Below are 27,154 nucleotides of genomic sequence, written 5' to 3'. Positions count from 1 at the left end.
GCAGGCACAGGAAGACTGAGACCCTCATCCCTGAGGATCCACCCCCACTCCATACACACACTCTGCATCTATCTGCTTGTTCAGCCACTTGTTCACAGCAGTCCTTGTTTGTTCTAGGCAATGCAATGGGGTTTACGCTTAGTGCAGTAGGAGGGGAGATGGCCAGGAAGTGACCACAGTCCTGCTCCGCTTTCACAGCAGAGAGCAGGGGATGGAAAAGGCCGGTTGTTTCAACACAATTCCCAGATCCCAATACGTGCATCTAGGTGAAAGCGTCTAGTGTCTACTCTCCCAAAGGACAGACCCAAAAGCGAAATAGGGACAGTGCCTGGGAAAGGGAGGTACACTGTCCTGGTAATGGGGGGATTTGCCCTAGCAGGGGCATTGGAGGCTTCCCAAGGGAGTGACGAGCTGAGATCTGAAGGACAGAAACGGGCAGGACCCAGAAGCACAAGGAGTGAAGGGCATTCCCGACAGAGGGGCAGTACGCACGGAGAAGGGGAAGAGAGAGAAAGCAGGCCAGAGACTGGAGGGGTGGGGGTGGAGAGAAGAGGAAGAGGCGGGGGACGGGGAGGTGAGCCAGACCAGGCACCCACAGGCCCGGTCCTGGGATTTACCCTGCTCCGGGAGGAAGGCGCTGGGGGCTTTCACAGGCATGTGCATGTGTTGGGTGGGATGGGCCAGTAACTGGTCAGATTTGCAAGGTCTCAACAGTATCCGAATCCAAACCCAAGGCAGAGGCCCTGGCCCAGCTAGGAGGAAGGACACCCAGGGTCCGCCCCGCCCCCATGACCCCTGCATTTGAAACATCACTCCTTTCTCCCACCGTGTTCCATAAAGGCCAGGGGTTTGGCAGGTGGGGGTGCGGGGAGAGTCCAGGCATGGGAAGGTTTGGGGCTCCTCTAGTGGAGCCCCTAGACGGCACCATCACCCTGCCCTAGCAGCAGAAGAGCAGGGCCTCCAAGGGAAGCCTGACAAGAGGATCGGGGCCCTTCTCCTGGCTGCGGGAAAGTCCACCTCTTCTGACCTCTTTGGGGCTGAATAATGCTGCGGGCACCAAAACCTCAAGAAGAGAAGAACCCAGATCAGGGTCTCCAGGCCCACCCAGAGCTGGACCCAGAGCGGCAAATCAATGAGGCCAGGGAACGGGGACTGGGGACCATAAACCATGCCCACTCAGAGGCCCGCCTCCCCTTTGCTTGTTTCGGCTCCCACGCTGGTGGGCCTCCCGTTGGAGGCGCCCACTGCCCTTTGCACCCACCCTCCCTGTGGTACATGTGACATACGAATGTCACCATTTGTGACATGCCCCTTGATGGTCTCCTTCACCTTTGTACCCTCAGCCCTCATCATACAACCTGGTGTACTACGAGAGTGTCATCTCCCTAAGTGGGAGTCCTGGCCCCAGACTGCTACCTCCAGCCATGGCTGCTTTTCCCCATAGGGCACAGGAACAGCCCCACTTCTTAGAGAAATAGCATCTGGGCACAGCTGAGCCAGGCTGCAGTGAGCCAGCCTGCACCCACAGAGGCTGTGAGGCTACTGAACATCCCTCCCCGGAGCCATGCAGGGCAAAGAAAAGCCAGCCTTCCAGTGCTGGCACAGCCACTTTGTGACAAAGCAGCATCTGTCCATGAACAGGAAGCTGTGCTGCTGCTCTGTAGGCAGCTGGAAGTTCTCCCTGAGTTTGCACCATAATAAAAGAGACAATGGAGAGGTTTTTATTCCGTCCCCTTAGGGTAGAGCGCCTGTCCTGAGACATAAATGAGGCTCAGGCATAGGGCTCAGTAAACCCACAAACTACTATACCTCTTTGATGCCCATTGTGTCCAAGCTGACTCAAGCAGGTTTGCATGTCCCTGCATCCCCAAAACAATAGCTCGAGTAGTCATCAGATGGCCAGAAACCAAAGCCACTGTCATGAAAATCCAAGAGGTGCTATTAATTAAAGTGCCCCTCACCCATTATGTAGAGAGAGCTGCTATTTCCGTTTGAAACCTGCTAGTTGGATAAATGCTTCCATTAAAACAAAAAAACTCACTCTGAGATGCAATTTAACATGCAAGTGCTTTGGGGTTTCAGGCCGGCTGCTCATGTTGTTCAAACGCATACACCTGATTTTAGGGCCCACAGTTCCCAGAGTCTGTCCCGCAGGAAACAAACATACCCTCCTGAATTCAACTCTGCTTGCAGTAAAGTTATCGCCAGAGTCAGCAAAGGCATGCCAGGCTGAAACCCAGTGGGTGCATCAAAAGTCAGCCATTCAGAAATCACATTCATTCATTCATTCATTCATTTGTTCATTCTGCCCACAGGATTTGAGCACCTCCTATGGGCCTGGACACTGTAACAGGCACTAGAATAGTACAGTTAATCAACCAGACACAGTGCCTGTTCATGCACGGCTTACAGGGAATCCAAGGTAGTGACAGAAATGAAAACAAATAGAAGTCCACCAGAAACCCACAGTGCAGAGGCTGCCATTGAGGCACGAGGGGCACAGAAATCTCCATGAAGAACCTCCAAGGACCAGCAGGCACCAAATGTAGTTTCTAGAGCTGTCCACGTGCTGACAACCTTTGGATGAGTGAGATATTCCAAAAGTCATTGTAATCTCATAAATTAAACCCAAGAGCTACAACCCAATACAAAGAGAAATGTCAGCCTGTGCTGCAAAACTGGGGACATTTTAAGGATCAGAAAGACTATCCTGAGCCTCACTCTGTGTTCGACACTTTAACCTGCTCATCTGCAGGCTCTTCCCTGACAGTCTGTGATTTGCTGTGATTTGCTCTAATTCTGAAAGCAACCCATCCCCCAAAGCAAGAGGAGGTAGAGACTAGAGACTTCTAACTTGCCTCGGGGCCTGGAGGAGGGCTGCGGGGCCTGTCAACAGCGTGGGGAAAACCTCTTCTCTCCTGGCACACACATGGCAACGTTGACCTATTTCCATGGTGGGCACCGGGGGCTCACACTGACTCTAAACTCCCAAGTCCTGAGTTTGCAGTATGAGGGATAATTGGAAGGGAGAAAGGAAGGAAAGAAGGAAAAGAGAAGGAAGGAAGGGAGGGAAGAAAAAGAAAATGAGGGAAAATCCAGGTCCATTTTGTTCAGAGACTAGTTTACTGCCAGGCACACAGTAGGTCCTCAACAAATATTTTTAGAGGAGAAGCTGGTGAAGTCAATAGACACAACCAAGGTTAATCTAAACTTGCTATAAAATTCCTCTTCAACATAGTACGCACTGCAAAATTGCTGATGAACTGGTATTATTCCATGAGAACAAATGATGGCTGACGAAAACCATGCAGGTGATAAAGGAACTTCAGACGCGAAAGCTGCCAGCTTTGGGTTCGGAAGCAGCTGTGTCCTTAATTACATTGCTTGATTTATACTCTATTAAATCTGTATATAAGTAACCCATTTCTCTGAAAGCATTTAAACCTCTTATATTCCACCAAACACAGTGCTTTTATTTGAAATAAATGTATCCAGCTCTTTGGGGAACATATGGTATATTTCTCTCTTATTAATAATTCAGTTCAAATGAGCAAAAATTAGTTGGTGCAGTTACGGCTGATTTTGTCCTGAAAAGATCTGCATTAATTTTAGACGTTTTGTAAATTGGGCTATTAAATAAAAGCATTATATGTGAATTACCCTTTAAATTTTAAGCAACTTGGTGGTTTAATGGTATTTTCTAGTCAGATTCATTTTCAATCTTTAAAAAATTATAGTCATTATGGTAAGACAAATTTTTGAAACCTGCTCCTTCTATCCAATTACATATTGTACTAATAAGTAAACTAGGAAACTTTTATGTTCTCATTTCGGTGTTCAGTCCTGCTCTGCCCCATCTTTGGAGGGCATCTGTCTTCTGAGATGTTCCCTGGAGGGAGGCTGCTCCTGACGAAGAAGCTCCGAGGGGAGCTGAGAGGGGATTTGTCACGGCGCTGGGAGTGTGTCTCTTAGAGCACTCAGTCTCTGCTGATGGAGACTCCTTGTCACTAGATGGGAGCTCTGGGGATGCAGAAGAAGCCGTCCAGGCCCCAGCCAGGCAGTTCTGCCAGAAAAGCCAAGAGGGTTCCTAATCCTGCTGCCTATTCAAACACAATGCCCGTTTTTTGTCAGGCACACTTCCCGTCCCACTTGCCATGGCCTCTGGAGAGCACACTGTGCTCACACTAACTCTCTGCCGCCCCAGCTCAGGACAGTAACTCCAAAATTGGAAAACTTTTTCATTCTGTCTCCTAATCCCAGTTTCTTTCTGTGTTAGGTTTTGTGTTTCTTCACATGGCTGGCAGGACACTCTGAAATAGGCAATAATGCTGCCACCTTTATGGACAGCCAGGGTGAATGTGGAACCCCTGGGGGGGGGTCACACCCAAGAATCCAGCCTGGCCTTTCAGCCTTACCTGGTGCTATGGGTCAAATGTGTCCCCCAAAATTTCACGTATTGGAAACTTAACCCCATTGTAAGACTGTTAAGAGGGTGGGAAATCCAATTATGGTATTTAAAAGAGGTGATTAGTTTGTGAGGAATGTACCCTTGTGAGTGGACTGACCCATTCACGGAGTACTGGGCATGGTTCTGATGGCTTTATAAGGAGAATGAGTGAGAAAGTTAGCTCTCTCTCTTGCTCAGCCCATTTCTGTAAGAAATAAATTCCATTACCTTCTAAATTACCAAGTTTCAGGTGTTCTGTTATAAGCAACAGAAACTGACTAATACATCTAGTCTGCATAGCATGGAACTTTCTGGAAGGGTTGAGAAGTGGAGTAGGCAGAGAGATTGAGGTGGGGCAAAAACCATCCTTAACTGTTGGATCTTCATCCTGTGGGGCACATCTGCTCTTGCTGAGGGACGGAGGTGGCTGCCTGGAACTAGCACAATCAAAGAGAAGGCTTCAGAGCAGGAGCTGTAGTCTGGGATCACGGAGAGCCCACCTCTGGGGAGGGGGAAATTCCAGAGGCCACGGTGGGCAGCACCAGGAGGACTCCTATTGTACAAATGGGGAAGTGAGACTCTGGGAGGGGAGGGGACCTGCCCAAGGTCACACAGTGGAGTCTGGGAACCACTCCAGGGTATGTTTATGCAACAAACCACTGAGCCCCTCAGGTTCTGGTCATCTGTCAAGGGCTCAGTCATGTGACAGCCCCTGGCAGCAGCCATAGAGTAGTGATTAGGAACTCTGGTTCTGGTGTCAGGTGTCCTGGGTTCACCTCTAGACCCTGCTACTCACCAGTGTGTGGCCTGGGCAGGTGACTCATCTCCCTGTTCTCCATGTGTAAAAGGGGAGAATGCTACTGACTTCACAGTTAATATACAAAGTGCTCAGAAACTTTCCTGCCAAGGTTTTTAGAAAAAAGAAAAAATTGGTGCAAGCCACCAGTTGGGGCCCGGAAGTCAGGTCCACATTCTCCACTCTTAAATTCCCACCTCCAAGGGGTGGTTTCTGAAGATGGGCTCACACCCGCCCCCACTCCACATCGCCCAACCTGACTTTAGATCACTTTCTGACTTTAGATCACTTTTTTTAGAGAACATGGCCAAGTGTGCCCGATGTCATGTCCACTAAAGGAGAGCTGCCCTCAGTATCCCAGATGGCCACACCATTGGGAATTGCTGGCCGGAAGTGCCATTGTCATGGGCTCAAAAAGGAAGTTCGTGTCCAAGTAGGAAATAAGCACAGATCGCTTTATACATCCCTTTCACACTCTCAAAGCACGCTCCCACACATGTTCCCACTTAGTTTCCCACCAGCCAAGGGTTATTCTTCCCAGCAATTATTATTTCTAGTTGAAAGAAGAGGCTGAGCTACTTTCCCGGGGTCTCATGGTGGGCAAACAGAGAAAGTAGGGTTTGAACGCAGACACCAGAGTCCATTCCTGACAATTCCACTGTGCTGTATAAATGACCCAATATCTCCTTGACTGTGTTCCTCAAAACAGAGCAGGAGGGCCGTGAGAGTTAATTTTATGTGACAAGTTGGCTGGGCCACGAGGCCCAGATATGTGGTCAAACACGATTCTGGATGTTTCTGTGAGGGTGTTTTTGAAAGTGATTACCATTTAAATCAGTGAACTTTGAGTAAAGCCGATTTCCCTCCATAATGTGGGTGGACCTCATCCAATCAGTCAAAGGTCTGGACAGAACAGTAGACAGGCTTCCACCAAGCACGAGGCAATTCTGCAGCTGACGGCATTCGTACTTGAACTGCATCCTCGGCCCTTCCTGGCTCTCCAGCCTTTTGGTCCACCCTGCAGATTTTGAACTTGCTAGCCTCCATAATCATGTAAGCCAATTCCTTAAAATAAATCTCTTCTCTGGAAAACCCTGGCTAATACAAGGGCTTAAAGGAAAATAACAATATCCCCCCACCCCCACCACACACACACTTAAAACTTTAGCACTTTGGACACTGAGGTTGTGGAGTGTGGTTTGGGTCATTCTTTCATTCAGGGAACAGGGGTGAGCCAGGCTCCTTGGGGATATAGAAGCGCAGGCCCTGGTGCTCCCTCGGGGGGACCTCCAGGCTGGGAGCAAGGTCAGTGGCAGTGTGGGGGGAGCACAGAGGGGCCGGGGTTAGATGCAGTCTTCAGTGCTGATTGACCATGTGATCTTGGACTTGACCCTTCTGGGCTTCGATTCCTCTATATACCAAATGGAGATAGTAGCCTCTATGATATAGCATCGGTGATAAGGATCCGATGAGAAGATGCCTGTCAGCCATTTAACACGCGTACAGCACCTGGTCCACAGTCGGCACTTCATAATCAGTAATTGTCGCTGGTATTACCGTCAAAAATCAAAGAGCTGAACAAAGGTGACCGAAGGATGGCTCCTGAAGTTTTAGAGCCAAAATTCCTCAAGGGGATGGCTCTATCAGGAGAGGTTCAAAAGATTAGGTATTTAGTCTAAAAGAGGGTCATGTAAGAGAACACTCGTGCACCTAGATGACCGCCCAAGAGCAGGTGAATTGGTGTCTCTCTGTGCTCTCTGATGATACAGGAACAAGAGGGTACTTGAAATTAAAAGAAAAAATCTGAAAGCACAAAAGTAAATGCTTGTGTACATGCCGCATCATTAAACTGCAGAATTCCAGACCACAGATTATTACTCATGTTCAGGAGAATTAGGAAGGAATCAGATGCATCGAGAATGACGGCACAATTCGGTTCTGTCACTCCCGATGGCATCAAATGGTCAAGGTGGTTTACAGGAGGGCTGCAGAATGCTGAGACATGAGCAACTCTATACAGTGGCAGCTGGCCCCAAACAGAAGCAGTGTCACCATCTACCACTACCTATCAGAGGAACACCCTTAGGAGGTGACATCCAATTTCCTGAATCAGAATGAAGAAAACTCTCAATGCCTGGGTTGAAGGCAGAAATTAGCCAAGAGCCAGGATGTCCACCCCCTCCCCTGGTACAGTGTGGATGAAATATTATGGATAACTCTATAATGTAACTGATAATAATAATAAGATATGAATATTATGACAATGACAATTAGCATCACCATCCTGTCCTCCAAGCTCAGAGTAGAGGGAGAGAGATGGGTACACAAACTACAGTGCTCCAAAGTCCCAGGTACTGTGACAAAGCAGTCCCACCAAAGAGAAGACCATTTCTGCCATGGGTGGGAGGGGAGCTGGGCAGAAAAGCCTTCAGGGGTTAACTGATGCTTGAACTGAAACTTCCAAGATGACTTGGGTCTTTACTCCAAAACTAATGAGGAGTCTGGGACAGTCGTTTCAGACAGTAACATGACCAAAGCAAGGAGGTGAGAGTGAATTCAGCTCATCTGGTGAACACCAAGGGATTGAGGATAGTTTTAGGCAGGGAAATGAGGGGAGCTAGGGTAAGATGAACACTGAGGCCAGAGGAAGGTAAGGGCAAGACTGAAGTCACCAACAAAGTGCCATACAGCCTGATGAATTTCAGTCACCTGGACATCCCCGGTGCCTGCATTAAAGAGCAGAAAAGAGTCTATGCTCTGAGTTCATGCCATGGTCTTTAAGATCCCTTCAGCTGCATAAAAGCATGTGACATGAGTAAGACCTTCAGCAGAAAATTCTTACAACACCACAGTTGTGTTACATGGTATGTGTAGCGAGGTTTGGGAAAGAGGTGACTAGAACCGGTTGGGAAAGCAAACAGCAGGTGATCTCCGGCCAGCTGCATTTCCCCGTGACACATAAGGTGGTTAAGGCTAATACTAGCTACATCTACAGCCAGGAGAGCAATCACCAAAGACACACGCTACATTCCAATGAGTCTTCATATTTATGTAAAAGTGTCTTTTTTGAAATTGAAAGCTTGTTTGCTGATCATTGTTCCTGATATAAATGCAATGTTAGTGAGCTATCTACATATTTGTAGGCAAAAAAAGCAAACTAACTCCAAATGCTTCCCCATTTACCGGTGATTATATTCCAGGCAAAAGTCTAACTCAAAGCACCGTGGGGATTAAAGGCAGAATGGAAGCGCTGTTCAGTAATCTGTGCAGTATCATACATGAAGTACATAGAGAATTAACTGGAGGCTTGGGAGAATCAGGAAATCTATTCTTCATAACAGTGTGCCCTATGCAACTTGTATTTAGATGAGCAATCTTAGGTGCTGAAACAACAAATCCCAAAATCTCAATGGTTTAACCCCATAGGAGCATCTTTCCAATTCAGGTAAAGTTTCATAGGGAGTTTAGAAGCAAAAGGAAAAATCAGTCCTCTGAATCCTCTCCATTTATCCAATAGGTGGGGGGAGAGAGCAAGGACCACGCACAGGAGGGGTCTGTGGCCCGACCTAGAAGTGATCGTGAATGCATTCTTTGGCAGATCTCAGTCAGAAGCCTCCATCTCACAGCAAAGAAGGCTGGGAAATGTAGTCCAGCAGTGCACCCGAAATTAGACACGAGCACAGGTGTCGGCGAACCAGAGCAGTTTTTGCTACATAGCTTAATGCCCCTTAAATCAAATTTTTAAAATATGATTAAATAGCAATAAAAATTTTACAAAAGCTTTTGATTTTATTCCTATTCCAAATCAAAATTATTTCTTTCTCAAGCTGGCTGAGATTCATTCCCTCCACTCCCCAAAGTGGTACGACCAAGACCCATGTGCCTCTGGAGACTTAATACATAAATAAATTAATCAATAAATTCCACGATCAAACCTTACACAGAGAAAAGGCTTGTGTGTGGTGAGAGCTAGGGCTGGCAGCGGGGCCAGCCTGTTCCCGGGACATGTCCAGTTCCTCATTTATGCCCATAAGCCACCCTAGAAATGTACGAATGTACCCAACTTGCCCTAAATCACTATGTAGTTGTTTAAACTGGATAGAACCCACCAACTTTCAGAATTTCATGGCTTTACTTTAATCAAAATAGCTGTCGGTCAAAGATATTGATTCTTTTGCTTTCTGCTGAGAAGTGGGCAGAGCCACTGCATGGCAGGGTCAAGCGTGTCAGCATGCACAGTGGACCAGAGCTGTGACTCAGCCCAGCCATGTCCTGCTGGCCAGGCAAACGGATGATTCAGGCGACCATCTCCCTGACCCAGCCATTTTTCACGCAGCAGGAGTGACCTCGTAATTTCTCCACCCTGGCTTCTCAGGGTCTACTTAGATGAAGACACATTACCATGTGCTAGCCATATGACAGCCGAGAGAGGGAGGGAAAAGCCTGCATGATTATGGCTAATCATCGTCTGCCTGTCCCTGGGTAGCTGATACTTATCAATGAATTGCACCAAATGCGATAGAAGATCCCAGCTAATTAACTGTGAACCCAGGATAAGTTATCCCAGGCCCTTTTCATTCATATTTAGAGGGAACACACGGGTAAACAATTCGAACTGCAGTGTTGGTGCCGCCACCAAATCTGGTAAGGAAGCCACTGTGTTGTCTTTTGCAGGCTGTGGATCTGTAAGAGGCCACAATTCACATCCTGCAAAAGGCAAGCCCCAAACCGACAGGGCAGGGGAGAATTTATTTATTTTTTTCCTTTTTCTCTTTAGCTGAAGTTATTATCACAACTGCCCGGGAATTTGTGAGATTGGGAGATAAGGATCGTAATGATTCTTTGGAGACCCGTCAATCACTGCAAACTGCTACCAGAATCGAAATTACATCTGCATTTGAATTAGCAACATTACTCGCCAATTTAGATCAGAGTGAACATTTTTCCATTGAAGATGGAATTAAATTAGAAAATGAGTGAGTCTTTAATTTCCAGATTATAAATCACTGGAAATAATTCAACTCCTGTACCTTAAGGCCAATTACATTATCCTAAGCGACATTTTATCTCCCAACCTTCGGAGTGATTTGGTGACGGGAGCCTTCACACAAATCAGTCTTGCTCTAGTAGCAAGAAATATATCTGCCCACCGAGTCACACACATAAAACACCAGGCACCGTTTTAATGCAGAAGCTTATTTTATATGAAATTTGACTGTCTGTTTGATAGTGTATTTTTGTGTTCTAATGAACTGATGCTTTAGCCAGATGAGGGGTCTGAATTACGTCGGGTCCAGCAATGAAATTTTAAAATGATCGACTTGCTCCAGGGTGGGGCATCTTCGTCCCTCTCCATCATCCCCTCCCCCTTTGGCCTGGCACAAACGACGAGAACATGGGTGTCTTCAAGCCTGAAGGTCCTGGCTGTCATCTCTCTGCTGTCCTGCTTCCTCCACCTTCGACCTGGATTATTTCCTGATGTCTGCATGTCACTGTGTCTGTATCCATCCAGCAGAGTGGCTGGCACAGAGTAGCGCTCAGGAAATACTTGGTGCATAAAGGACTGGATGACTGCATGAGGTCGGATCCTCCACCTGGCACCGTTAGAGTCAAATGGCAGCAGTAGGGATTGAGCGAGCAGGTAACCAGGCCGCCCACCCGTCTCACCCCCACCTGCACCAGCGCCCACCAGGAGTACCTCTCTCTTGGGTTAACTGGCCTAAACGAGGATCAAGGAGTGGCCCCAACAAACCGCAAGCCTTGCCCACCACCTGAGGAAGGCAGACTTGACCCAGAGGACTTCAGAACCCCTGATGCAGGGACGAGGGGGGAACAAGAAAAGCGAGAAGCAGTTGGGAGACGGGGCAGGTGTTCTCCCTGTTCAGGCCTCTTAACAAGGGCCCACTTGTGGGCAGGAAAGGATGCAAAATAAAACATCATTCCTTTCTTAAGGCGCAATCTGTTGACCGAGTGGGTATCTACTGGCACGAGCTAGTAAGACGGAGGAGGCCTTCACCGGCTCCGGCCCCCAGTGCAAGTGCTGCAAGTCACTGCAACTCCATGGGCATCCGTCCCACGCTCTGAAGTGACAGGTGGAGCCATGCAAGATGGTGGGTGAAAAGCCCCCATCAAACAAGCTCCAAGTCTATTCAAATGACCCCTCCCCCCACCACATCCCCACCGACAAGGGGGCTACTGGTTCTTTTTTTTTTTTTTTTTTTAAAAAAAAAGATGACCGGTAAGGGGATCTTAACCCTTGACTTGGTGTTGTCAGCACCATGCTCAGCCAGTGAGCGAACCGGCCATCCCTATATGGGATCCGAACCCGGGGCCTTGGTATTCTCAGCACCACACTCTCCCGAGTGAGCCACGGGCTGGCCCGGGGCTACCGGTTCTGATTCACCCTCTCTGACGTTGGTATGTCCTGAGCAAGCCCTCGGTCTCATCCTGCCCATCCACAAAATGGGGACCTGGATGACTTGGATATCTGGGAATAGGGTTTGAGGAGGGACTTAATAAGTGAGAACCTAGAAGTCCTTGAGTGTCCAGGTTTTCACCTCCAGTCAAGAAAGAAAACAAAGCCCTCCTTTCTTTCCCTCTCTCTCTCTCTCTCTCTCTCTTTCTCTCTCGGGGCAGCTGGTTCTCAAGTGTTGCAAAAACAATGGACAAGCTGCTGACCCTTATTAGAGAGGGAAAATCCCGCTGTGCCATGTGGCCTCACCTTGGCCTGGCACACTGTGTGGACTGCAGCCTCTCAGCCCCTGGGCTGAGCCCCAACTAAAGAAGGCTTCCGCCTCTGCCCACCGAGCAGCCCACAAGGCGCATGAGGGGACGCAGGCAGGCTCCGGGGCCTCCCCCTACACACACACCGCCCTCAACCCCACCTCTATCTGCTGCAGTTCTTTGTGAACTCTCATTTGAAGCCATGGTTCGGCTGTTCAAATAAAACACTTCTTTTAAGTTTGCAATTGACTATGTCCAAACTTGGTCCAGATAGACAATTGTAGCCCTGGTGAGTATGTGGGACCAGCCCAAGGAAACCCTGCAAGTTCATGACAGCTTGGACTGGAAGCCAGGACCCAGACCCCCCTCCCCACATCCCCTCAGAAATGCCAGCCTCTGTGCTGGGACTCTGGGGCTGAGACCCTACAGCCGTGCTTCTGGCAGCTGCAGGGGAGGTGTCCCTGGCCTGTGTGGCTGCTGCCGCTCCCAGGTCCCCACTCTTCCTTCATGGCTGCATGGTCTTCCAGATTCAGCTGCTGGCCTCAGGAAGGAAATCAAATTCCAACACCCGCTGGTGAGGTGACAGTGTCTCAGGTCTCCAGCCCCTTGCTCGCTGGTCACATGGCTGGACCTCCAGTGCCTGGCAGACAGGAAAGGGCAGGTGGCTGCTGTCATGACAACCACAGCTGGCTTCCCAAGGTGCATGGGACCCAGGGACATGGTGGGTAGGGGACACATGTGACAGCTGGTGGCCCAGGAGCAGGGCAAACAACATCCTGTCTTCTTTACCTCCCAAGATGACCCTGCTGTTCTACAGGCAGGAACGTAGTGCTGTTCACTCAACACCTTCCTGGGGCAAATGGCAGGGTGGTCACCATGCTGGCACTAGCAAGGAAGCATAGCAGGCCCTGAGCACTGTGTAATGAACGTGCCCTTGTTCAGGTACATTGCAGCCACATCCACCTGAGAGGGCTACAGGGAAGTTAGCAAATGGACCCCAAAAGAAAGGCCCAACACCAATGAGACTGCTCCCGTGTTCCAGTCACCTCCTCTAAGGGGCTGCTGGGGTCGGGAGAGGAAGACTCGTGTAAACGTGGTGGCTGCCAGCTCTCACACGAAAAAATCATGTAAATCCTGCGTGAGTTAAGGTGCTTCTTCCCCCAAATCAGTCCCTGATCCCAGAAAGGTGTTTTGCATCTCACCTCTCTGTCTCTTTAAGGGGGCCAAATTTCAAGTGAGGTGCAATATCCCCTGCCATGCTGGTTCCAGAAGGACAGAGAACTTGCTGGATGAGTCACTATTCTGTCCCCAGAGCCTGGAACAGTGCCTGGCACATTGCAAGTTCTCACTAAATATTTGTGGAGTGAATGAATGAATGCTGGAGAATGTAACTGGAGAGTCACTAAGATTCACTTTCTAAAAACTAATTGTGGGAATTTTGAGGAAATAGCACCCGGGCTACGCCTCACCTCTCTTCCCCACCTGGGATAGCTGTGAAGCAGAGCCCCTGACCCAAAAAGTTTAGAAAACACCAGACTCCAAACTCTTATTGAATGCATGCAGCATTGTTTCTAAAGAAAACACAGGTTTCTGAAACAAGAAAAGACTGAAAATACTCCCTAAAGGATCTTACAGGCAACAGAGAACAACATCTGGGGACTGTAGCATGAGGCTCATCGGAGGCCCTCAATAAATAGATGTTGCTTGAGTGACTGGTGCAAGAGAGAGTGAGCAGTTGGAAGGCCAAGGTGATGCATTCCTCAGCCAGATTTTCCCACCTGCTCTTGGAATCTAGAACAACATTAGTATATGGCCAACCTGACCCCATTTTGCCCATTTTTTTTTTTTTTCCCTCTGCAGCCCCTTTGCTCCAAGAGGCACATGGGAAAGCATCGCCTGAGACTAGTCCTGCCAAGGCACAGCAGACAGGTCTGGTGCACCTAGGCCAGGCTGCCCTACAACCTGGGCTCCTCTCTGTGACCCCAGCACCAGTGGCTTGCTGGCTCTGGGCTCCAGGTCCTCAGCGGGACACAGTCTTCCTCGTATCAAAGCTTCACACCAGGGCCAAGTCCCAGCTCCAGACAATGCTGGGGCCTGTCACACAAGGAAATATCACCCTGTTCCTACAGACACATCCCCTCCCCCAGCCCCATTCTTGATCCTGGACATTAAATATTTATGAGTTCTTAAAAAAAAAAAAAAATCCACAAACCTCAAATAATGCAAGTTGTCTACCAGGCAGGGAGATTTCAAGATGATAAACATTATTTAGAAACACCATGATATGCTTTGTATTGTGATGTGATTGGGACCATATTAAAACCCACCAAGGCTATTATACCTAATTTTTGTTTCAATTCAGGCAATATCGCTACTGCTTAATATGATTTCTATTTACTTTTTTCTATTGTTAGTATTTTATTGGGGTTGTGTCTGTTTTATCAAGCAGATCTCCTCTGAATGGAAGGTCAGACCATGCTTGGACCTCGAGTTTTTCTGTCGTCTTTCTTTTAAAGGGGTTTCTATTATATTCTGCTGGGTCTGAATTCTGTCAAAACCCTCAATGCTAATATAAACTCTTTTTCTTTACTCTTGTCCAATTACAATATTTCTACCGGTGCAAAACCTGACAGCTTGATATTTAAAAGCTATATAAACTCTCATCATCTGGTTTTATGTTCCCGTTTTTCTATGGTACCATTGGATTTGGGTGAGTGCTATATAAAATGTGTGCATTGAAGGGTTTCAAATCAAGTTATCTCCTCCATCTATAAAAATTGAATTTTAGAGGTTATTTTAATTATAAGTTTAAACCCAGTTGCTATTAATGACAGGGGCAGCCTCCTTCACCAAAGCATTCGTTCACTGTCTCCCCGGGGTTGTGGCCAAGCTAGCAAATCCTGTTATTTCCTGAACGAAATGCAATTTTGCAAAACAGGAAATTATTTTTTTAAGTACTACACACTTTGCATAACTCTCTCTTCCTGAACTGGTCCAGCGAGGTGGGGGAAAGGGTGATTCAAGAGTCTGCCCGCTAAACTAGTTTCTCTCTTTGCAAAACCTGCAGGAATCTTTCCCTATGGAGAGTGGGAGAAAAGAGATTCCGTTGATTTCCCGACTCCTTAGAGCCACATCGAACCCATCTGCCTGTCTGGCAGTCAGGCAAGGAAGTCACATCACCAGATAATTTGCAGAAAAAATAATGAAGAAAGTAAGTAAAACCCAAGTTTCAAACACCATTCCTTCAGATTGCAATCGAAACCCTTTTAGTTTAGGAAGAAAAACAAAATCATTGTTATGTGGGCTCCTATATTTCAAGTTTCTAAATGTGTTATGGAAGCCATGATTGAAATCTGACAAAAACAGACTGCGTTTTATAATAATGTCCCGCAGACAAAGTATGGCACCAATAACTAAACAATACTTTATCACCTTTGCCACTTTCAACAGCTCCCATTAATATTGAGATCATAGTGTTCGGCCTCCATTCCCCAGCTGACTGCCTTAGTGACAGCACTGGCTAAGGCAGTGACATTGAAAAATATTTGCCGTGACATGGCCACAAATCACAGCCAGACAAGTTTAAAACTCAATATTCACTAAACTTGCATCTGCTAGTTTCTTGCTCCAATTTCCAAAACACAATCATTATGCTTCTTTCTCTGAAATAGCAGAACATAAATGGGTGTATGTTACACAAAGAAGGCGGGGGCGACAGAAAAATTAAATTCTTAGGGATCGCCAGTAGTGTCATTTTATAAGCCAGAAACCGTCCCTGGAGAGGGAGCTGAGAATAGACACTGTATGTGGTGGAAGGTGCCGGCTTTCTGGGCTGTTCGGGAGAGTCACAGCAGCCTGAACTCAGATCGCAATTACTTATGGTCCGGGGTTCACTCAACAGCCTAATTTTACACGTATTGATTTTTATTTTCGGCTTTTTCAAGATGCTGAAGCAGATGTTGGTCCACTTGGCAATTGCCCCTCATGCACTTTACAGAGGCCATGGCCAGCGTGGCGGGGCGTGCCCCCCCATCCACTCCATTCCTGCTGCGCGTGGCCGGCCTCGGTGGAATCGTCCCGGCCGGAGCACCCCGACCTTCCATTGGGAATCAGGAGCCCGAAAGGCCTTGAAAGTGATGCTGTTAACACTGGTTCCTACGAAGACAAGCTTCCAAGAGGCCCGGCATCCACATGGTTCAGACCAAAGAAGTTCCCCCTTGGGAGTGTCTCTGGCTGGAACTCTGAGCATTTTCTGAGCACAGAGAATGTACCTTTCTCTGTCCTCATGCCTGGTACAGTACCTGGCACACAGCAGACACCCCATGAGCATGTGTGGAATGGAGACTGAGCATTTATCCAAGTCAGCGGGTTATTGTACAAAGGGCCAGAGAGCCCCCTGGCTCTGCCACTAGGTCACCACAGGACTTTGACCAAGTGTCTGCCTTTCCTGGAGCCCCAGGTCTCTGTCTACAGAATGAAAAGGCTGTTGGTGATTTCTGGGGCCACTGCCAGACAGGTTCCATGTCCTGAAGAAATCAGTACTATGGACACAGATGCTGGAATCTAACAAATGGCAAAGTCACCACATGGTGACCTTCTTACTCTGGAAGATGCTGAGATGGTCTTCAGAGCCTGAGAACCATGGGAAACTGTTAACCATTTATTCTTGCGGTGTAGACACCTGGCTGGAGATTTTTTTCCTTATGCATATTTTTTTAGTAGAAAGGTGGCTCACTGACCCACTGACTGTGGAAAACAACCTTGTATGTTGCTAAATTCAACTAAGATGAAGATTGGTGACTGTCTAATGGATTTAGCAACCCAGAAGTCATGATGATAGAAATAAGAGCCATGTTAATATACATAACACTAGGAGGTGTGATATGAATTTTGCACCTTAAATTCACATTGGTAAAAATCTACCAGACTGGTGCCTGTGACCCAAAGATGGTCCTTCCTGTTCACATCTGTTTATCTGCAGGATCAACAGAGACAAGAGCAGTCAAGGATGATGTCCCCCTTTCCGAGAAGGACTGTCCACTGTTGTTATCCTGTCCCTGTCTGCCCATGGTATGGTGGGTCTGTGCCTTTTAGTTCACAGGTACCTGCCTGGAGGAAGCACATCCAGGAGCCTCAACAGCACAGGACTTGGCACAGATGAAGCGATCGACCTCGAGCTGAGTCTGAAGTTGGGATGGGATGAGACTTCTGGGGGAGAAACTGAGTGGGTTTTCGCATGTGGAGAAATACGAATTTGTGCAGCCAGAGGGAAGGCTGTGGTAGATCACCTTTCCAAAGCAACAGTATCTCCCCTCCTACATGATCTTTTGCAGTGTGACCTTGCTACTTACCCTTCCCCACCCCATCAAGAGATGGAGCCTATTTCCCCTCCCCTTGGATCTGGACAGGCATTGTGAACAAAGAGTGGAGGGGGATGCTGTGACTTCCCAGGTAAGGTCGTAAAATGTCTTTGTGGTTTCTCCTTTCTCCTTGGAACCCAGCTACAAGAAAACCCAAAGAGCCACATGGAGAGAACCATTGAGGACATTCCAGCCATCCCAGTGCCCAAGCCAACACCATGCAAAGCAGGATAATCACCTGGTCAACCCTAGAAGCATGAAAGATAATAAACTGGCTTCCTTGATGCCATTATGTTTGGGAGAGCTTGTTACACAGCAACAGATGAGTGGAGCAAGGCTCAGTCTAAATACTGAGTACACACGTGTGCATTGTGCCATTTGTCCAACTCTCCTGTCCACTTAAAGATTTTCAAGATAGAAAGTTGAAAAAAACTTTAAAAGTCTCATCTACAAGAAGTAATTATGAACAACAGAACACACTGTGGGATAAGATAAAAAGATGCACCCCAAATTTCCAGAATTTCATGAAGCAAGAGTGTGAGTAGAAGCAGAAGTCCAGGCAATTGCTGAAGAAACCAGAAAAAGTGGGAATGGGCTCTCTGGGATCCTTTCTACAAGATGCCAGATATCGAGGCGAAACATCTGGGTGAAAAATAAAAGTAAGCAGTTCACAGATGCTGTGTCTGTCCACTTAACATCAGGTACCACTTCAAATATCCAGACGTTCACTTTGTTCTGGTCATTTATAGCACAGGAGAAAGATTGGGTTCCTTCAAATAGCCAAACACCTATGTCGTGGCTTAACAACATTCAGATATGTGATAGGTCCAACAATGAAGGACTGACCGAAGGAGCGAGAGTACATTTTTTAAAAAATGGAGTACTCAGCAGCCATTCAGAGCGGTGTAGAAGTATACTGGGGGCAAGATGCTGCTGAAGTTCCAAATCGTTCAGTGCAAAAAGCAAGATATAAATCAATATGTACAGCATGTTCTCATTTTGTGGAAAATATACATTGCTGACAAGTTACTTAGGAAAAGTCTGGAATGAAATTACCTGTGCACAGTAATGTTCTGACTGGTAGAGTGTCAATAATTTTTATTTTTTTGTATACAGTCATCCCTCAATATTTTTTGGGGTTTGGTTCCAGGACATCCCTTGGATACCAAAATCTGTGGGTGCTCAAGTCCCTGACAAAAAATGGTGTAGCATTTGTGTATAATCCATATACTTTGAAATCATCTCTAGATTCCTTATAACACCTAGCACAATGTTAATGTATGTAAACAGTGTTAATCTGTATTGTTTAGGGAACAGTGACAAGGAAAAAAAGTCTGTATATGTTCAGTACAGATACAATTTTTTTCCAGATGTTTTCAATCCGTGGTTGGTTGACTCCAAAGACATGGAACCCACGGACAGGGAGGATATGGACGGCCAGCTGTGCTGATCAGTCTTTTTGCAATTTTTAAATAGTGAACATGAGTTAAAGATAATAAATAAGAAAATATGTAAATAAATAAATAACAGGGTAAATGTTTTGCTAAATATTAATATTAATGTAAGTTTCTCTTTTTTCTTCTACTGAGTACCTCTATGTGAACAACTTGCTTGAGGGAAAATGAGAATTTATTACAGAAAGGAGATTATATTTCGATTCTGACATTCAAAATAGAACTTTGCAACAGAACAATGTTTATAAAAACCAGGTTTTGTGACAGAGGATCTTTTTTTTCGGTTGCTCTGGCTGGCCTTTAGCCAGGCTGTGTAGACAGAGCCCTGGAGGATCCAATAAGGAAAGAAAGACAAGCAGCAGGAAGGAAGGAGGTGCCCCTCCCCGACCCGGGGTATCAACGGAGGCACACAGGGCAGCAGGTGGGGCGATGAACAAGGTAAGTCGAGGGACCCTCTGAGGGTCAGAGGGATTTGCCCCTCTCTGGGAGGAGACCACCATTCAGGGTAGCCTGTACCAATGTGGGGTCACCCAGGCAAAGGGGGGATCAGTCAGACTGAAGGTCTCCAGGGAGTTCCAAGCCTGCCTTGCTCCCTGTTTGTCCAGATGCTGTGCTGAGAGCAATGGGCTTCCAATGCAGTCTGCCAGGGCAGCAACTGGACAGAGGCCACATCAGGGTGGGTGTGGAGGGAGAGCTAGCCAGAGAAGGAAAAAGCGCCGGAAGCCAGTGCTGTCATCAGCTCTGGCTGCTATAACAAATACACCACAGACTGGTGTCTTAAACAGCAAACATTTCTCACAGTGCTGGGGGCTGGAAGTCCAAGATCAAGGTAGTGGCAGATGCAGTGACTGCGAGGGCCTGCTTCCTGGTCTGCAGATGTGGTTTTCTCGTTGTGTTGTCCCATGCCAGAGAGCAGAGAGACAGAGAGAGAGCTCATGTCTCTTCTCAGAAGGGCACAATCTCATTCATGGGGGAGCCACCGCATGACCTAATCACCACCCCCCACCCCAGTACCATCGCACTGCGGATCAGGCTTCAGCACACAAATTTTGGGAGGATACAAACATTCAGGCCATTGCTCTGGGCAAGCCTGAGCCCAACGCCAGTGCTGCTTGTTGGCTGGGAGAATTCAAACAAGCAATTTCATGTGCCCTCAGCCTCCACCTGTGGATCTGAAACCCAGAGGCTGCTGAGTGCTCCTGAAGCATTGCTGGACAACTGAGGCAGTGTGCATAGAGTGCCTGTCACCAGATCACAAGCCACCCGTCGGTTGGTAGCATCTCAGTCCGCAGGCTGACGCTGAGCCTAAGGCTCCGGTGGACGACAGGCAAAGCCCTTGAACACAAGACTTGGGTTCAAACCCAGGCCCACCACCTACCTGCTGAGTCAGCTCCAACAATTCCCTCTGGGCCTCAGTCCCCATGTCTGTAAAATGGATCCTAAGGCTCCCTCGGCTTCTACCACCCATGACCTGAGGCCCCCTGCTATGTCCAGAGACGTCCATCTGGGGCCACAGGGGCTGCCCAGGCAGTGCTCCTGCCCGAGACAAGGCCTGGCTTCTTGAGAGAGAACCAGAGAAATCCCCGTCTTCCAAACCCTAGCAAAAGCATTTGGATTTTTACTGATCACCTGAGGAGGAGACAGAGGACACATTTCAGAGGGGAGCTTGAACACAATTGTCACGATAATAGAAAGAGTTCTCTCGTGTGAGACGGGCCTTTATGAATAAACTAAATATGGCTAATATTAAAGGTAATGGTGCAAATGATTGACTAGCTTGACAATCCTACCCTCCAATGGCCTCATGTGGGACGTAGGCTGGGTAATGAGAGCTCAGCTTGCAAAAGAGCAAACGCAAGTGCTGCTCCCAGGCAGGGGACTGTTTGGGCAAAGGGGAGGCTGCTGGCCTCAGGAGCACATGTCTTAGGCCAATGCCCAAGGCCGCTTGGCTGGGATGGGCCCAGGTCAGGGCTTACAAGATTAGAGGGGTTCACCCAGTGTGGGGACCCCATTTCTCCTTGCAATGATGTGTTTCCTTCACCATGGTCTGGAGACAGGGCCCAGTTGGGCCTTCATGTGCGATCAGTCAGTTCTGTGTCCATTATTATTTTTTTATTAGTATTATTTTTTTACGTTCTAGGATGTTGCAGAGTAATAGGGAGGGAGGGGAAGAGGAAAAGGGGAAGGAAATGGAATAGAAGAAGGAGGAAGTTGGAGGGGAAGGATCGAGGCCTGTGGCACAATCCCTTACCCCCACCACCCCAGCTCAAGAACCCAGGGTCCTTCTTGCTTTGGCTCAGTGGTTGTCGCCGGGCTGGTTGCATGTGTCAGGGGGCATGGCCAAGGCCCTCAGTCCCCCACCGCCCCAACTTGGTAGAGCCTAGGGCACTTCCTACAGTGGCTTAGTGGTTGTCGCTGGGGTGGTTGCACATGTAGGGAGGGGCTGAGGCCCTCAGCCCCACCCTTGGGACTGGTTGTGGGTGTCAGGGGGCATGGCTGAGGCCCCCAGCCCTCCCTCCTTTCTGTCTTGGTAGCCCAGGGGACTTTTGATCCTTCTAGGTGTTATAGGTGTTCTTTGGTGAAATGAGACCTTTACCGGTTAATAACAAACTTCATCTCTGGTTGTGGGTACTTTGTTTTTGCTTTCAGTTCTGTGTTGGATTATTTGCTGTTCCCACCACTTAAACTCTGCACTGGAACTTATTTTGATGTCCTTTGCTTACTTCTAAAATGAGGGAACTTACTGTGGGGACCTGTACTTGAGCTCTGTGGTTGAGCTAAATTGCTGCTTTGCTACTGATTCCCTAAGGCTTTTTGTGCAGCTCAGGTTTTAATGGTTGACTTTATAGCTACTTCTGGGTGTAGTGAGATCCAGTGCATCTGGGTTGAGTAGAAATTCTGGTCTGGGCCTGAGTCTTTTCATCATACTGTACCCCCTGCAGTTCTATATTCCTGATCAGTCTCCTCAGAGTGGTTCTATGCTCATTGGGGTGCAGATCAGCTGTCCTTGCTGTGCCCTGGTGTTCCCCTGGTGGCCTGTCTCCCCCACTGCCTGTGCTGAAAACTGCTCCAGTCCCTTGCAATGACTCACTGGCCTCTGAGTGGCTCCTTTTCTTCAGTTGTTGTGGCTCCTTGCTCCTGCTTGGGTCCATGGGAACCCTATTAGTGGTCTTGCTGGCCTGGGGGCCACCAAGGTCCTCTTCTCCCCTGTCACCTCCAAGCAACTTCATCCAATGGGCACAGCTGTGGCTTTTGCTGGCTCCTGCTCCATGTGCTCAGCAGCTCCAGCCTGGAAACAGCCAGGGCTCGAAATGGTCAGAGCAGTTTTTTCTTTCTCTCATTGTGGCTTCTCCTGCCTTCATGCATTCCATAGGTCTTTCTTCCTCTTCCCCTGAGCTCTAGCAGCCCCAGCTTGGCTGTCATTGCTTTTTAATAGTTGTAAATTGGTTGATTTGTGGAAGAGAGTGATGCTGGGGACCGTCTATTCTTCCATCTTGACTGAAAGTCAGTGATGTGTCCATTCTGTGAATGAATGTGACAGTGAGACAGGAAACATTACCAGCTTGGGTGCCCCTAGGGGTCTCCACACCCTCAGAGTGCTATGGGGCTGAGGCTTGCACCAGCAGCTCCTGCACACCTCCCCAGCTACCCACCCCACAAAGGAAAGCTCCATTACTATCCAAACAGGTGGTAGGAAATCACAGAGCCACGATGCCAAACCGGCCCCTACACTCTGGCCCTGCTTTACTGGCTCCTTACTAGTGGAAACTGGTCCCTCATCAGATGTCTGGCCTGGGGCTGGAGGGACCTCCCAGTCAAGACCATGTACTCCCTGTCCCCATCCACCTCATCTCTGCTGCTGGAACAGAGCCTGACTGTAGTTGGTCCCCAAGCCGACTAGCAAGTCTGAACTGACCCAAAGGACAGGACTGTCACACAGAGGTGCGAGGCCTGACTCCCCAGCCCTGCATTCCCTTTTCTTCTTGCTCCAGGGAAAAGAAGGGAATCAAAGCTCATGGTTCTCAGAAACAATTGATGCTGAAAGAAAAGGAAATACATATTTTTTCCCACCCTTCCGTCATTGACCACCAGCTGAAGCCCTGGAGCTGGAGATTGGATTTGAGCGCTGCTGTTTTCTGAGATCCTGCCTAATCTCATCACAGAAACATTGCTATTGATCAGAACAAGGTCCCTCTTAGAAAGGTAGGGAGGCATTTGACAGTCAACACTGCCTCCTGGCCACTGGCACCTGACGGTGTGTTGGCCTCTCACCTGGTTACCTGCAACTGCCTCTGACCAGACTCAAGCTTACTGTACGTCCTGGGCACAGCCCCAACTGTTCTTTTCCTAAAAGACATCCTCCCAGCCCCTCACCTGGGTGCAGGAAGTGAGGCTCCCTGTTACCCAGCAGGGATGAAGACCCCCAAGCCCAGCACTCAGGTCCCCACACTCTGGCATGAAGCTTTCTTCCTGTCTTGCTCTCTCATCCCTCCCCATGTGAACCCGTATGAATCTCTACTCCTAAGTCCTGTCTCTTTGCTCTCTGTCCAGGACAAACTCCCTCCTCTCATCCTACCAGCCCCTGCCCCGTGGATGTCCTGTGCCTCCCTTGGGGCCCATGTGAACCCTGCACACCCTTGTCTGACCACTCCAGTCCTACCCCTACACCCTCAGTATGCATGGGACAACTGACCCCCTTCTTCCCTCTGGGTCTTTATGGCACCAATCACTGGCTCACCCTGGAAGCACTTGTGATACATGGCCTTGTGGAGCTTCTCACCTTCCTCATTCATCAGACTGTGTCCCTGATCTCTGAAGTCAGGGACCATGTCATGCATTGCTGTGGAACTGGCCCATAGGGTAGTTCAAAAAGTTTGTAGAAAAGCAGAATAAAAGGTAATACAAATCTTGCCATGAACTTTTTGAAGTCCCCTCATATGTTGATAATTGGTTAACAGCTTGCAGTTTTTCTGACTGTCACCCCACCCTCCGAAATGGAAAAGCGATCTTTCTCCTCTGAACTCGCATGCTGCTTCGGCCTCACTTGGGGCACACAGCACATTTTAAAGAATGTGCCCAGGTGAGAGTAAGATCTCGTAAGTGTTAGCTGTTGTTGTTGCTGCTATTATTATTCCCTTACTAGACCTAATTATAAACATGTTTTAGTTCCTCTATTCAACATACATTCATTTGTTCGTTCCCTATTTAACAAATATTTATTCAGCACCTACTCAGTAAGACTTAAAACTCCGGGGGCTGATACTGTCGTCTGAATCTCTCTGCACCTCCTGCAGCAGCAAGCACACTGTGGCAAGTAGTAGGAGTTGGATAATTATTTGGTGGATGTGTGAATAAAGAGATGTATGTGACTCCCACCTACCTTATGTATAAAATGTATATAGCTTTGTGACCCAGATAAATTTCAGGAATGCAAGTCGCCCAACCTCAGAATTGTCACATTCAAAGAAACACAATCCAATAACCAAAAGTAATTCTAACTTTTACCTGAATGTCTCTATGACAGTAAAGGGAATCTACGCTATTACCCACAGCAATGCTTCTGGCTCTCTAGACTTTGCAGGCTTGACAGATGTCTCAAAGCTTTTCATACTCTACCTCTTTGCTCTCAATTTCCACCGTGACCAGGCTCCTTCCCTCTATATTTCCTTCTGGTTGATATATTTTTTTTTTCTTTGCTCTGCCAAGCAGGTGCTGCTAAACTTTTTCTTTGAGGGGAAAACTGATGGCCTGAGGATTCTGTTTTATTTCATTTGGAATCATAGTGCCTGTGAATATGGCAGGAATTCAAAATATTAATGTTTGCAACCCCTAATAACTGAACTATCTGGCAAGGTCTTATCCTACTGAAAATCTTAACTTTTCCTTTTAATGAAATACAAGGCTATGGTTATTTTCAAGTATCTCTAAAGCAATTTGATAAAAGCATGTGACAAAAATAGGATTGCTAAAATAAATCTTTTAGAAACAAATAGACAAATTAATTTAGCATTGTAAAAAAAAACAAAGCTGTTGTGTTGATGCATATATTTTTAGGATGTCATTGGTTGTGTCTCGGGGTGGCTTGCTTCCTTTTAAACTTCCAAGACCGCCAATACTGGGGAATTAAAATGATGTTCTAGAGGACTAGCAGAATAAATAGATAGGGAGAGAAAAGTGCCAGATATAAAACATGGTCCTCAGAGAGAGTGTATTCTAACAATGGTTTAGTTATCTGACAGGTCATTTTATTATTTCTAATGTTTTAGTATCTATTTTTCTACTCAGACATTTTACAAGAATTTCTTTCCCTTCTGTTTTTTTTTAATTTTCACCATTTTAAGAACTTTTTAAAAATGTGTCACATATTTAGCACTGTTAAAAGGAAACAAGAACAAAAGCTCCATGGAGACAGACACTTCTGTCTGCCTCATTCACCACAGTATCCCAGCACCCACACGCCCTGGCAAATGTACAATTAGATAAAGACAACTGTCTCCAAAGTAGAAAAATGTTTAAGACTTTTAGAAGACCTAAATTTAAAACAAACTAAAAAAAAAGGTCAGACCTTTTAATCATGAAATTCTCCAATTAATGACAAAAAACCAGTAAAGACAAGGAAGACTTTTTAAATTAGATTTTTAAAAATCAAGCTATTATTGGTCCAAAACTATCAAAACAGGAGTGTGAAAAGAGAGCAAAAAAATAATGGCAAAATAATATTATCTAACATGTATGTGCCAAACTCTAAGTCCTGTACATGTAAGCAAGTAATCCTCCTAACAATGTTGTGAGCTGGGTGTTGTTATTATCCTCATTTCAGTAGATGAAGAAATCATGGCACAAAGCAGTTCAGTCACTTGGCCAAGATCATACAGCTAATAAGTGAGGGAGCTGGTATTCAGATCCAGGAATTCACGCCAAAGCTCGAGCTCTGAACCACTGTCCTGTGCTGCCCAGACTGCCCCAAAAGCTATCCAGTGATAGAGTAGGATTCCTAGAGCTAGAGTCTGCACCTCAGCTCTGTAACTATTTCAGCAGGAATATTATAGAGGAAATTCAGACATAGTTTAGGAGGAGGAACATTTGAACTAAATGACTTTTACGTTCTCTTTCAACCCTGATATCCACGATTCTAAAAAGGATGGTGTCTGATTTCTCTAACATATTGTATCTAAATTCACTTTTTCCTTCAGTGCACCCAATATGCTTGGGTTTACATGAGTGAGTCCATATAACTGTCTAATATATTTGGGATGGAGAAAACCGGAAATTGATTCTCCCAGATGAATATCTACAGATAGCAAAATTTGCTAGATCGTTGCAAAGCTTCCAGATTAACCAAAACCCTCAGAGGTCAACCCGGGAGGGGCCCTCTGACACCCCAGGAGACTGCCAACCCAAACACCGGGAGCATGTCTGATAAACACACAATGGAAGCCCTCCAAAGTCCTTGGAAACAAACTTTGACAGGCAAAAAATACCCTTGCCAGCTGACTTATAAGGTCTAGGTGTCCCCGGATGCTTTTACTTAGGTTCTTCAACCCAACCCATAAAACTTTCCAAGCTGCATTTGTGTTAAACTGCCCCTGATATGCTCCAATAAGTGTGCTTTCGACACATTGTTAACATAAGGCCAGATCTGTAATACAGCATGGACAATTAAGTGCACAATTTTTGTATAAATGCAAAATCCCTCACTGTGAATTATTTAATTAATGCTCTCCAGTTCATTTAATAGAGCTCTTTCAGAGGCCATTTCACTCACAGAAAACTAATTTCATTCTCCGGGTTGATTTAATTAGATTGTATGATATATGGTATTGCTAATTCAGCGGCTCCGGACGCTGCGTCTGGGCCCGTTGCTCCTATTGTCGGCAATCTGTCAGCCCCATTTTTAACAGTATTGAAAAATTCAAGCTTTATTATTGCTCGCTCACTCTTTCTCTCCCATCAGGAGGAAAGTAATGAGCTTTTCTTCTTACGAGAGCCGGCAGAGTGCGCGGTACCCTCGGTGCTGCAGGCGTAAGGCAGTATTAACAGGGCTGATTCATGAGTTAAGTTTCCAACTGCTCGTGGCTATTAGCACTCAGTCCTTCGGCTGTCATTTAGTTAAAAAGACTCTTCGGTTAATTCACTCTTTTAATGAGACTGTGCTATTCAACTAATGTATTTTACTGTATGAAAGGTCACACCAGGAACCAAAACAGATTGGAGGGAATGTAGCAAGAAGCCTGGCTGTCAAGAAACAATTCAAGCCTCGGAGGCATTTAGCAGCCCCTGCGTCTGTAATAAGCTATGGAACTGATGGGCCAGCGTTCACCTCCAGAGTTGAGCGCCATAAATCAAGGCTAAAGAGAAGGCAGATTAATCAGAA

This window comes from Cynocephalus volans, chromosome 7 (genome assembly GCF_027409185.1).
Source record: "Cynocephalus volans isolate mCynVol1 chromosome 7, mCynVol1.pri, whole genome shotgun sequence".
Classification (NCBI taxonomy): domain Eukaryota; kingdom Metazoa; phylum Chordata; class Mammalia; order Dermoptera; family Cynocephalidae; genus Cynocephalus; species Cynocephalus volans.
The sequence above is the reverse complement of the archived record's forward strand: the minus strand, read 5'-3'. Positions refer to the sequence as shown.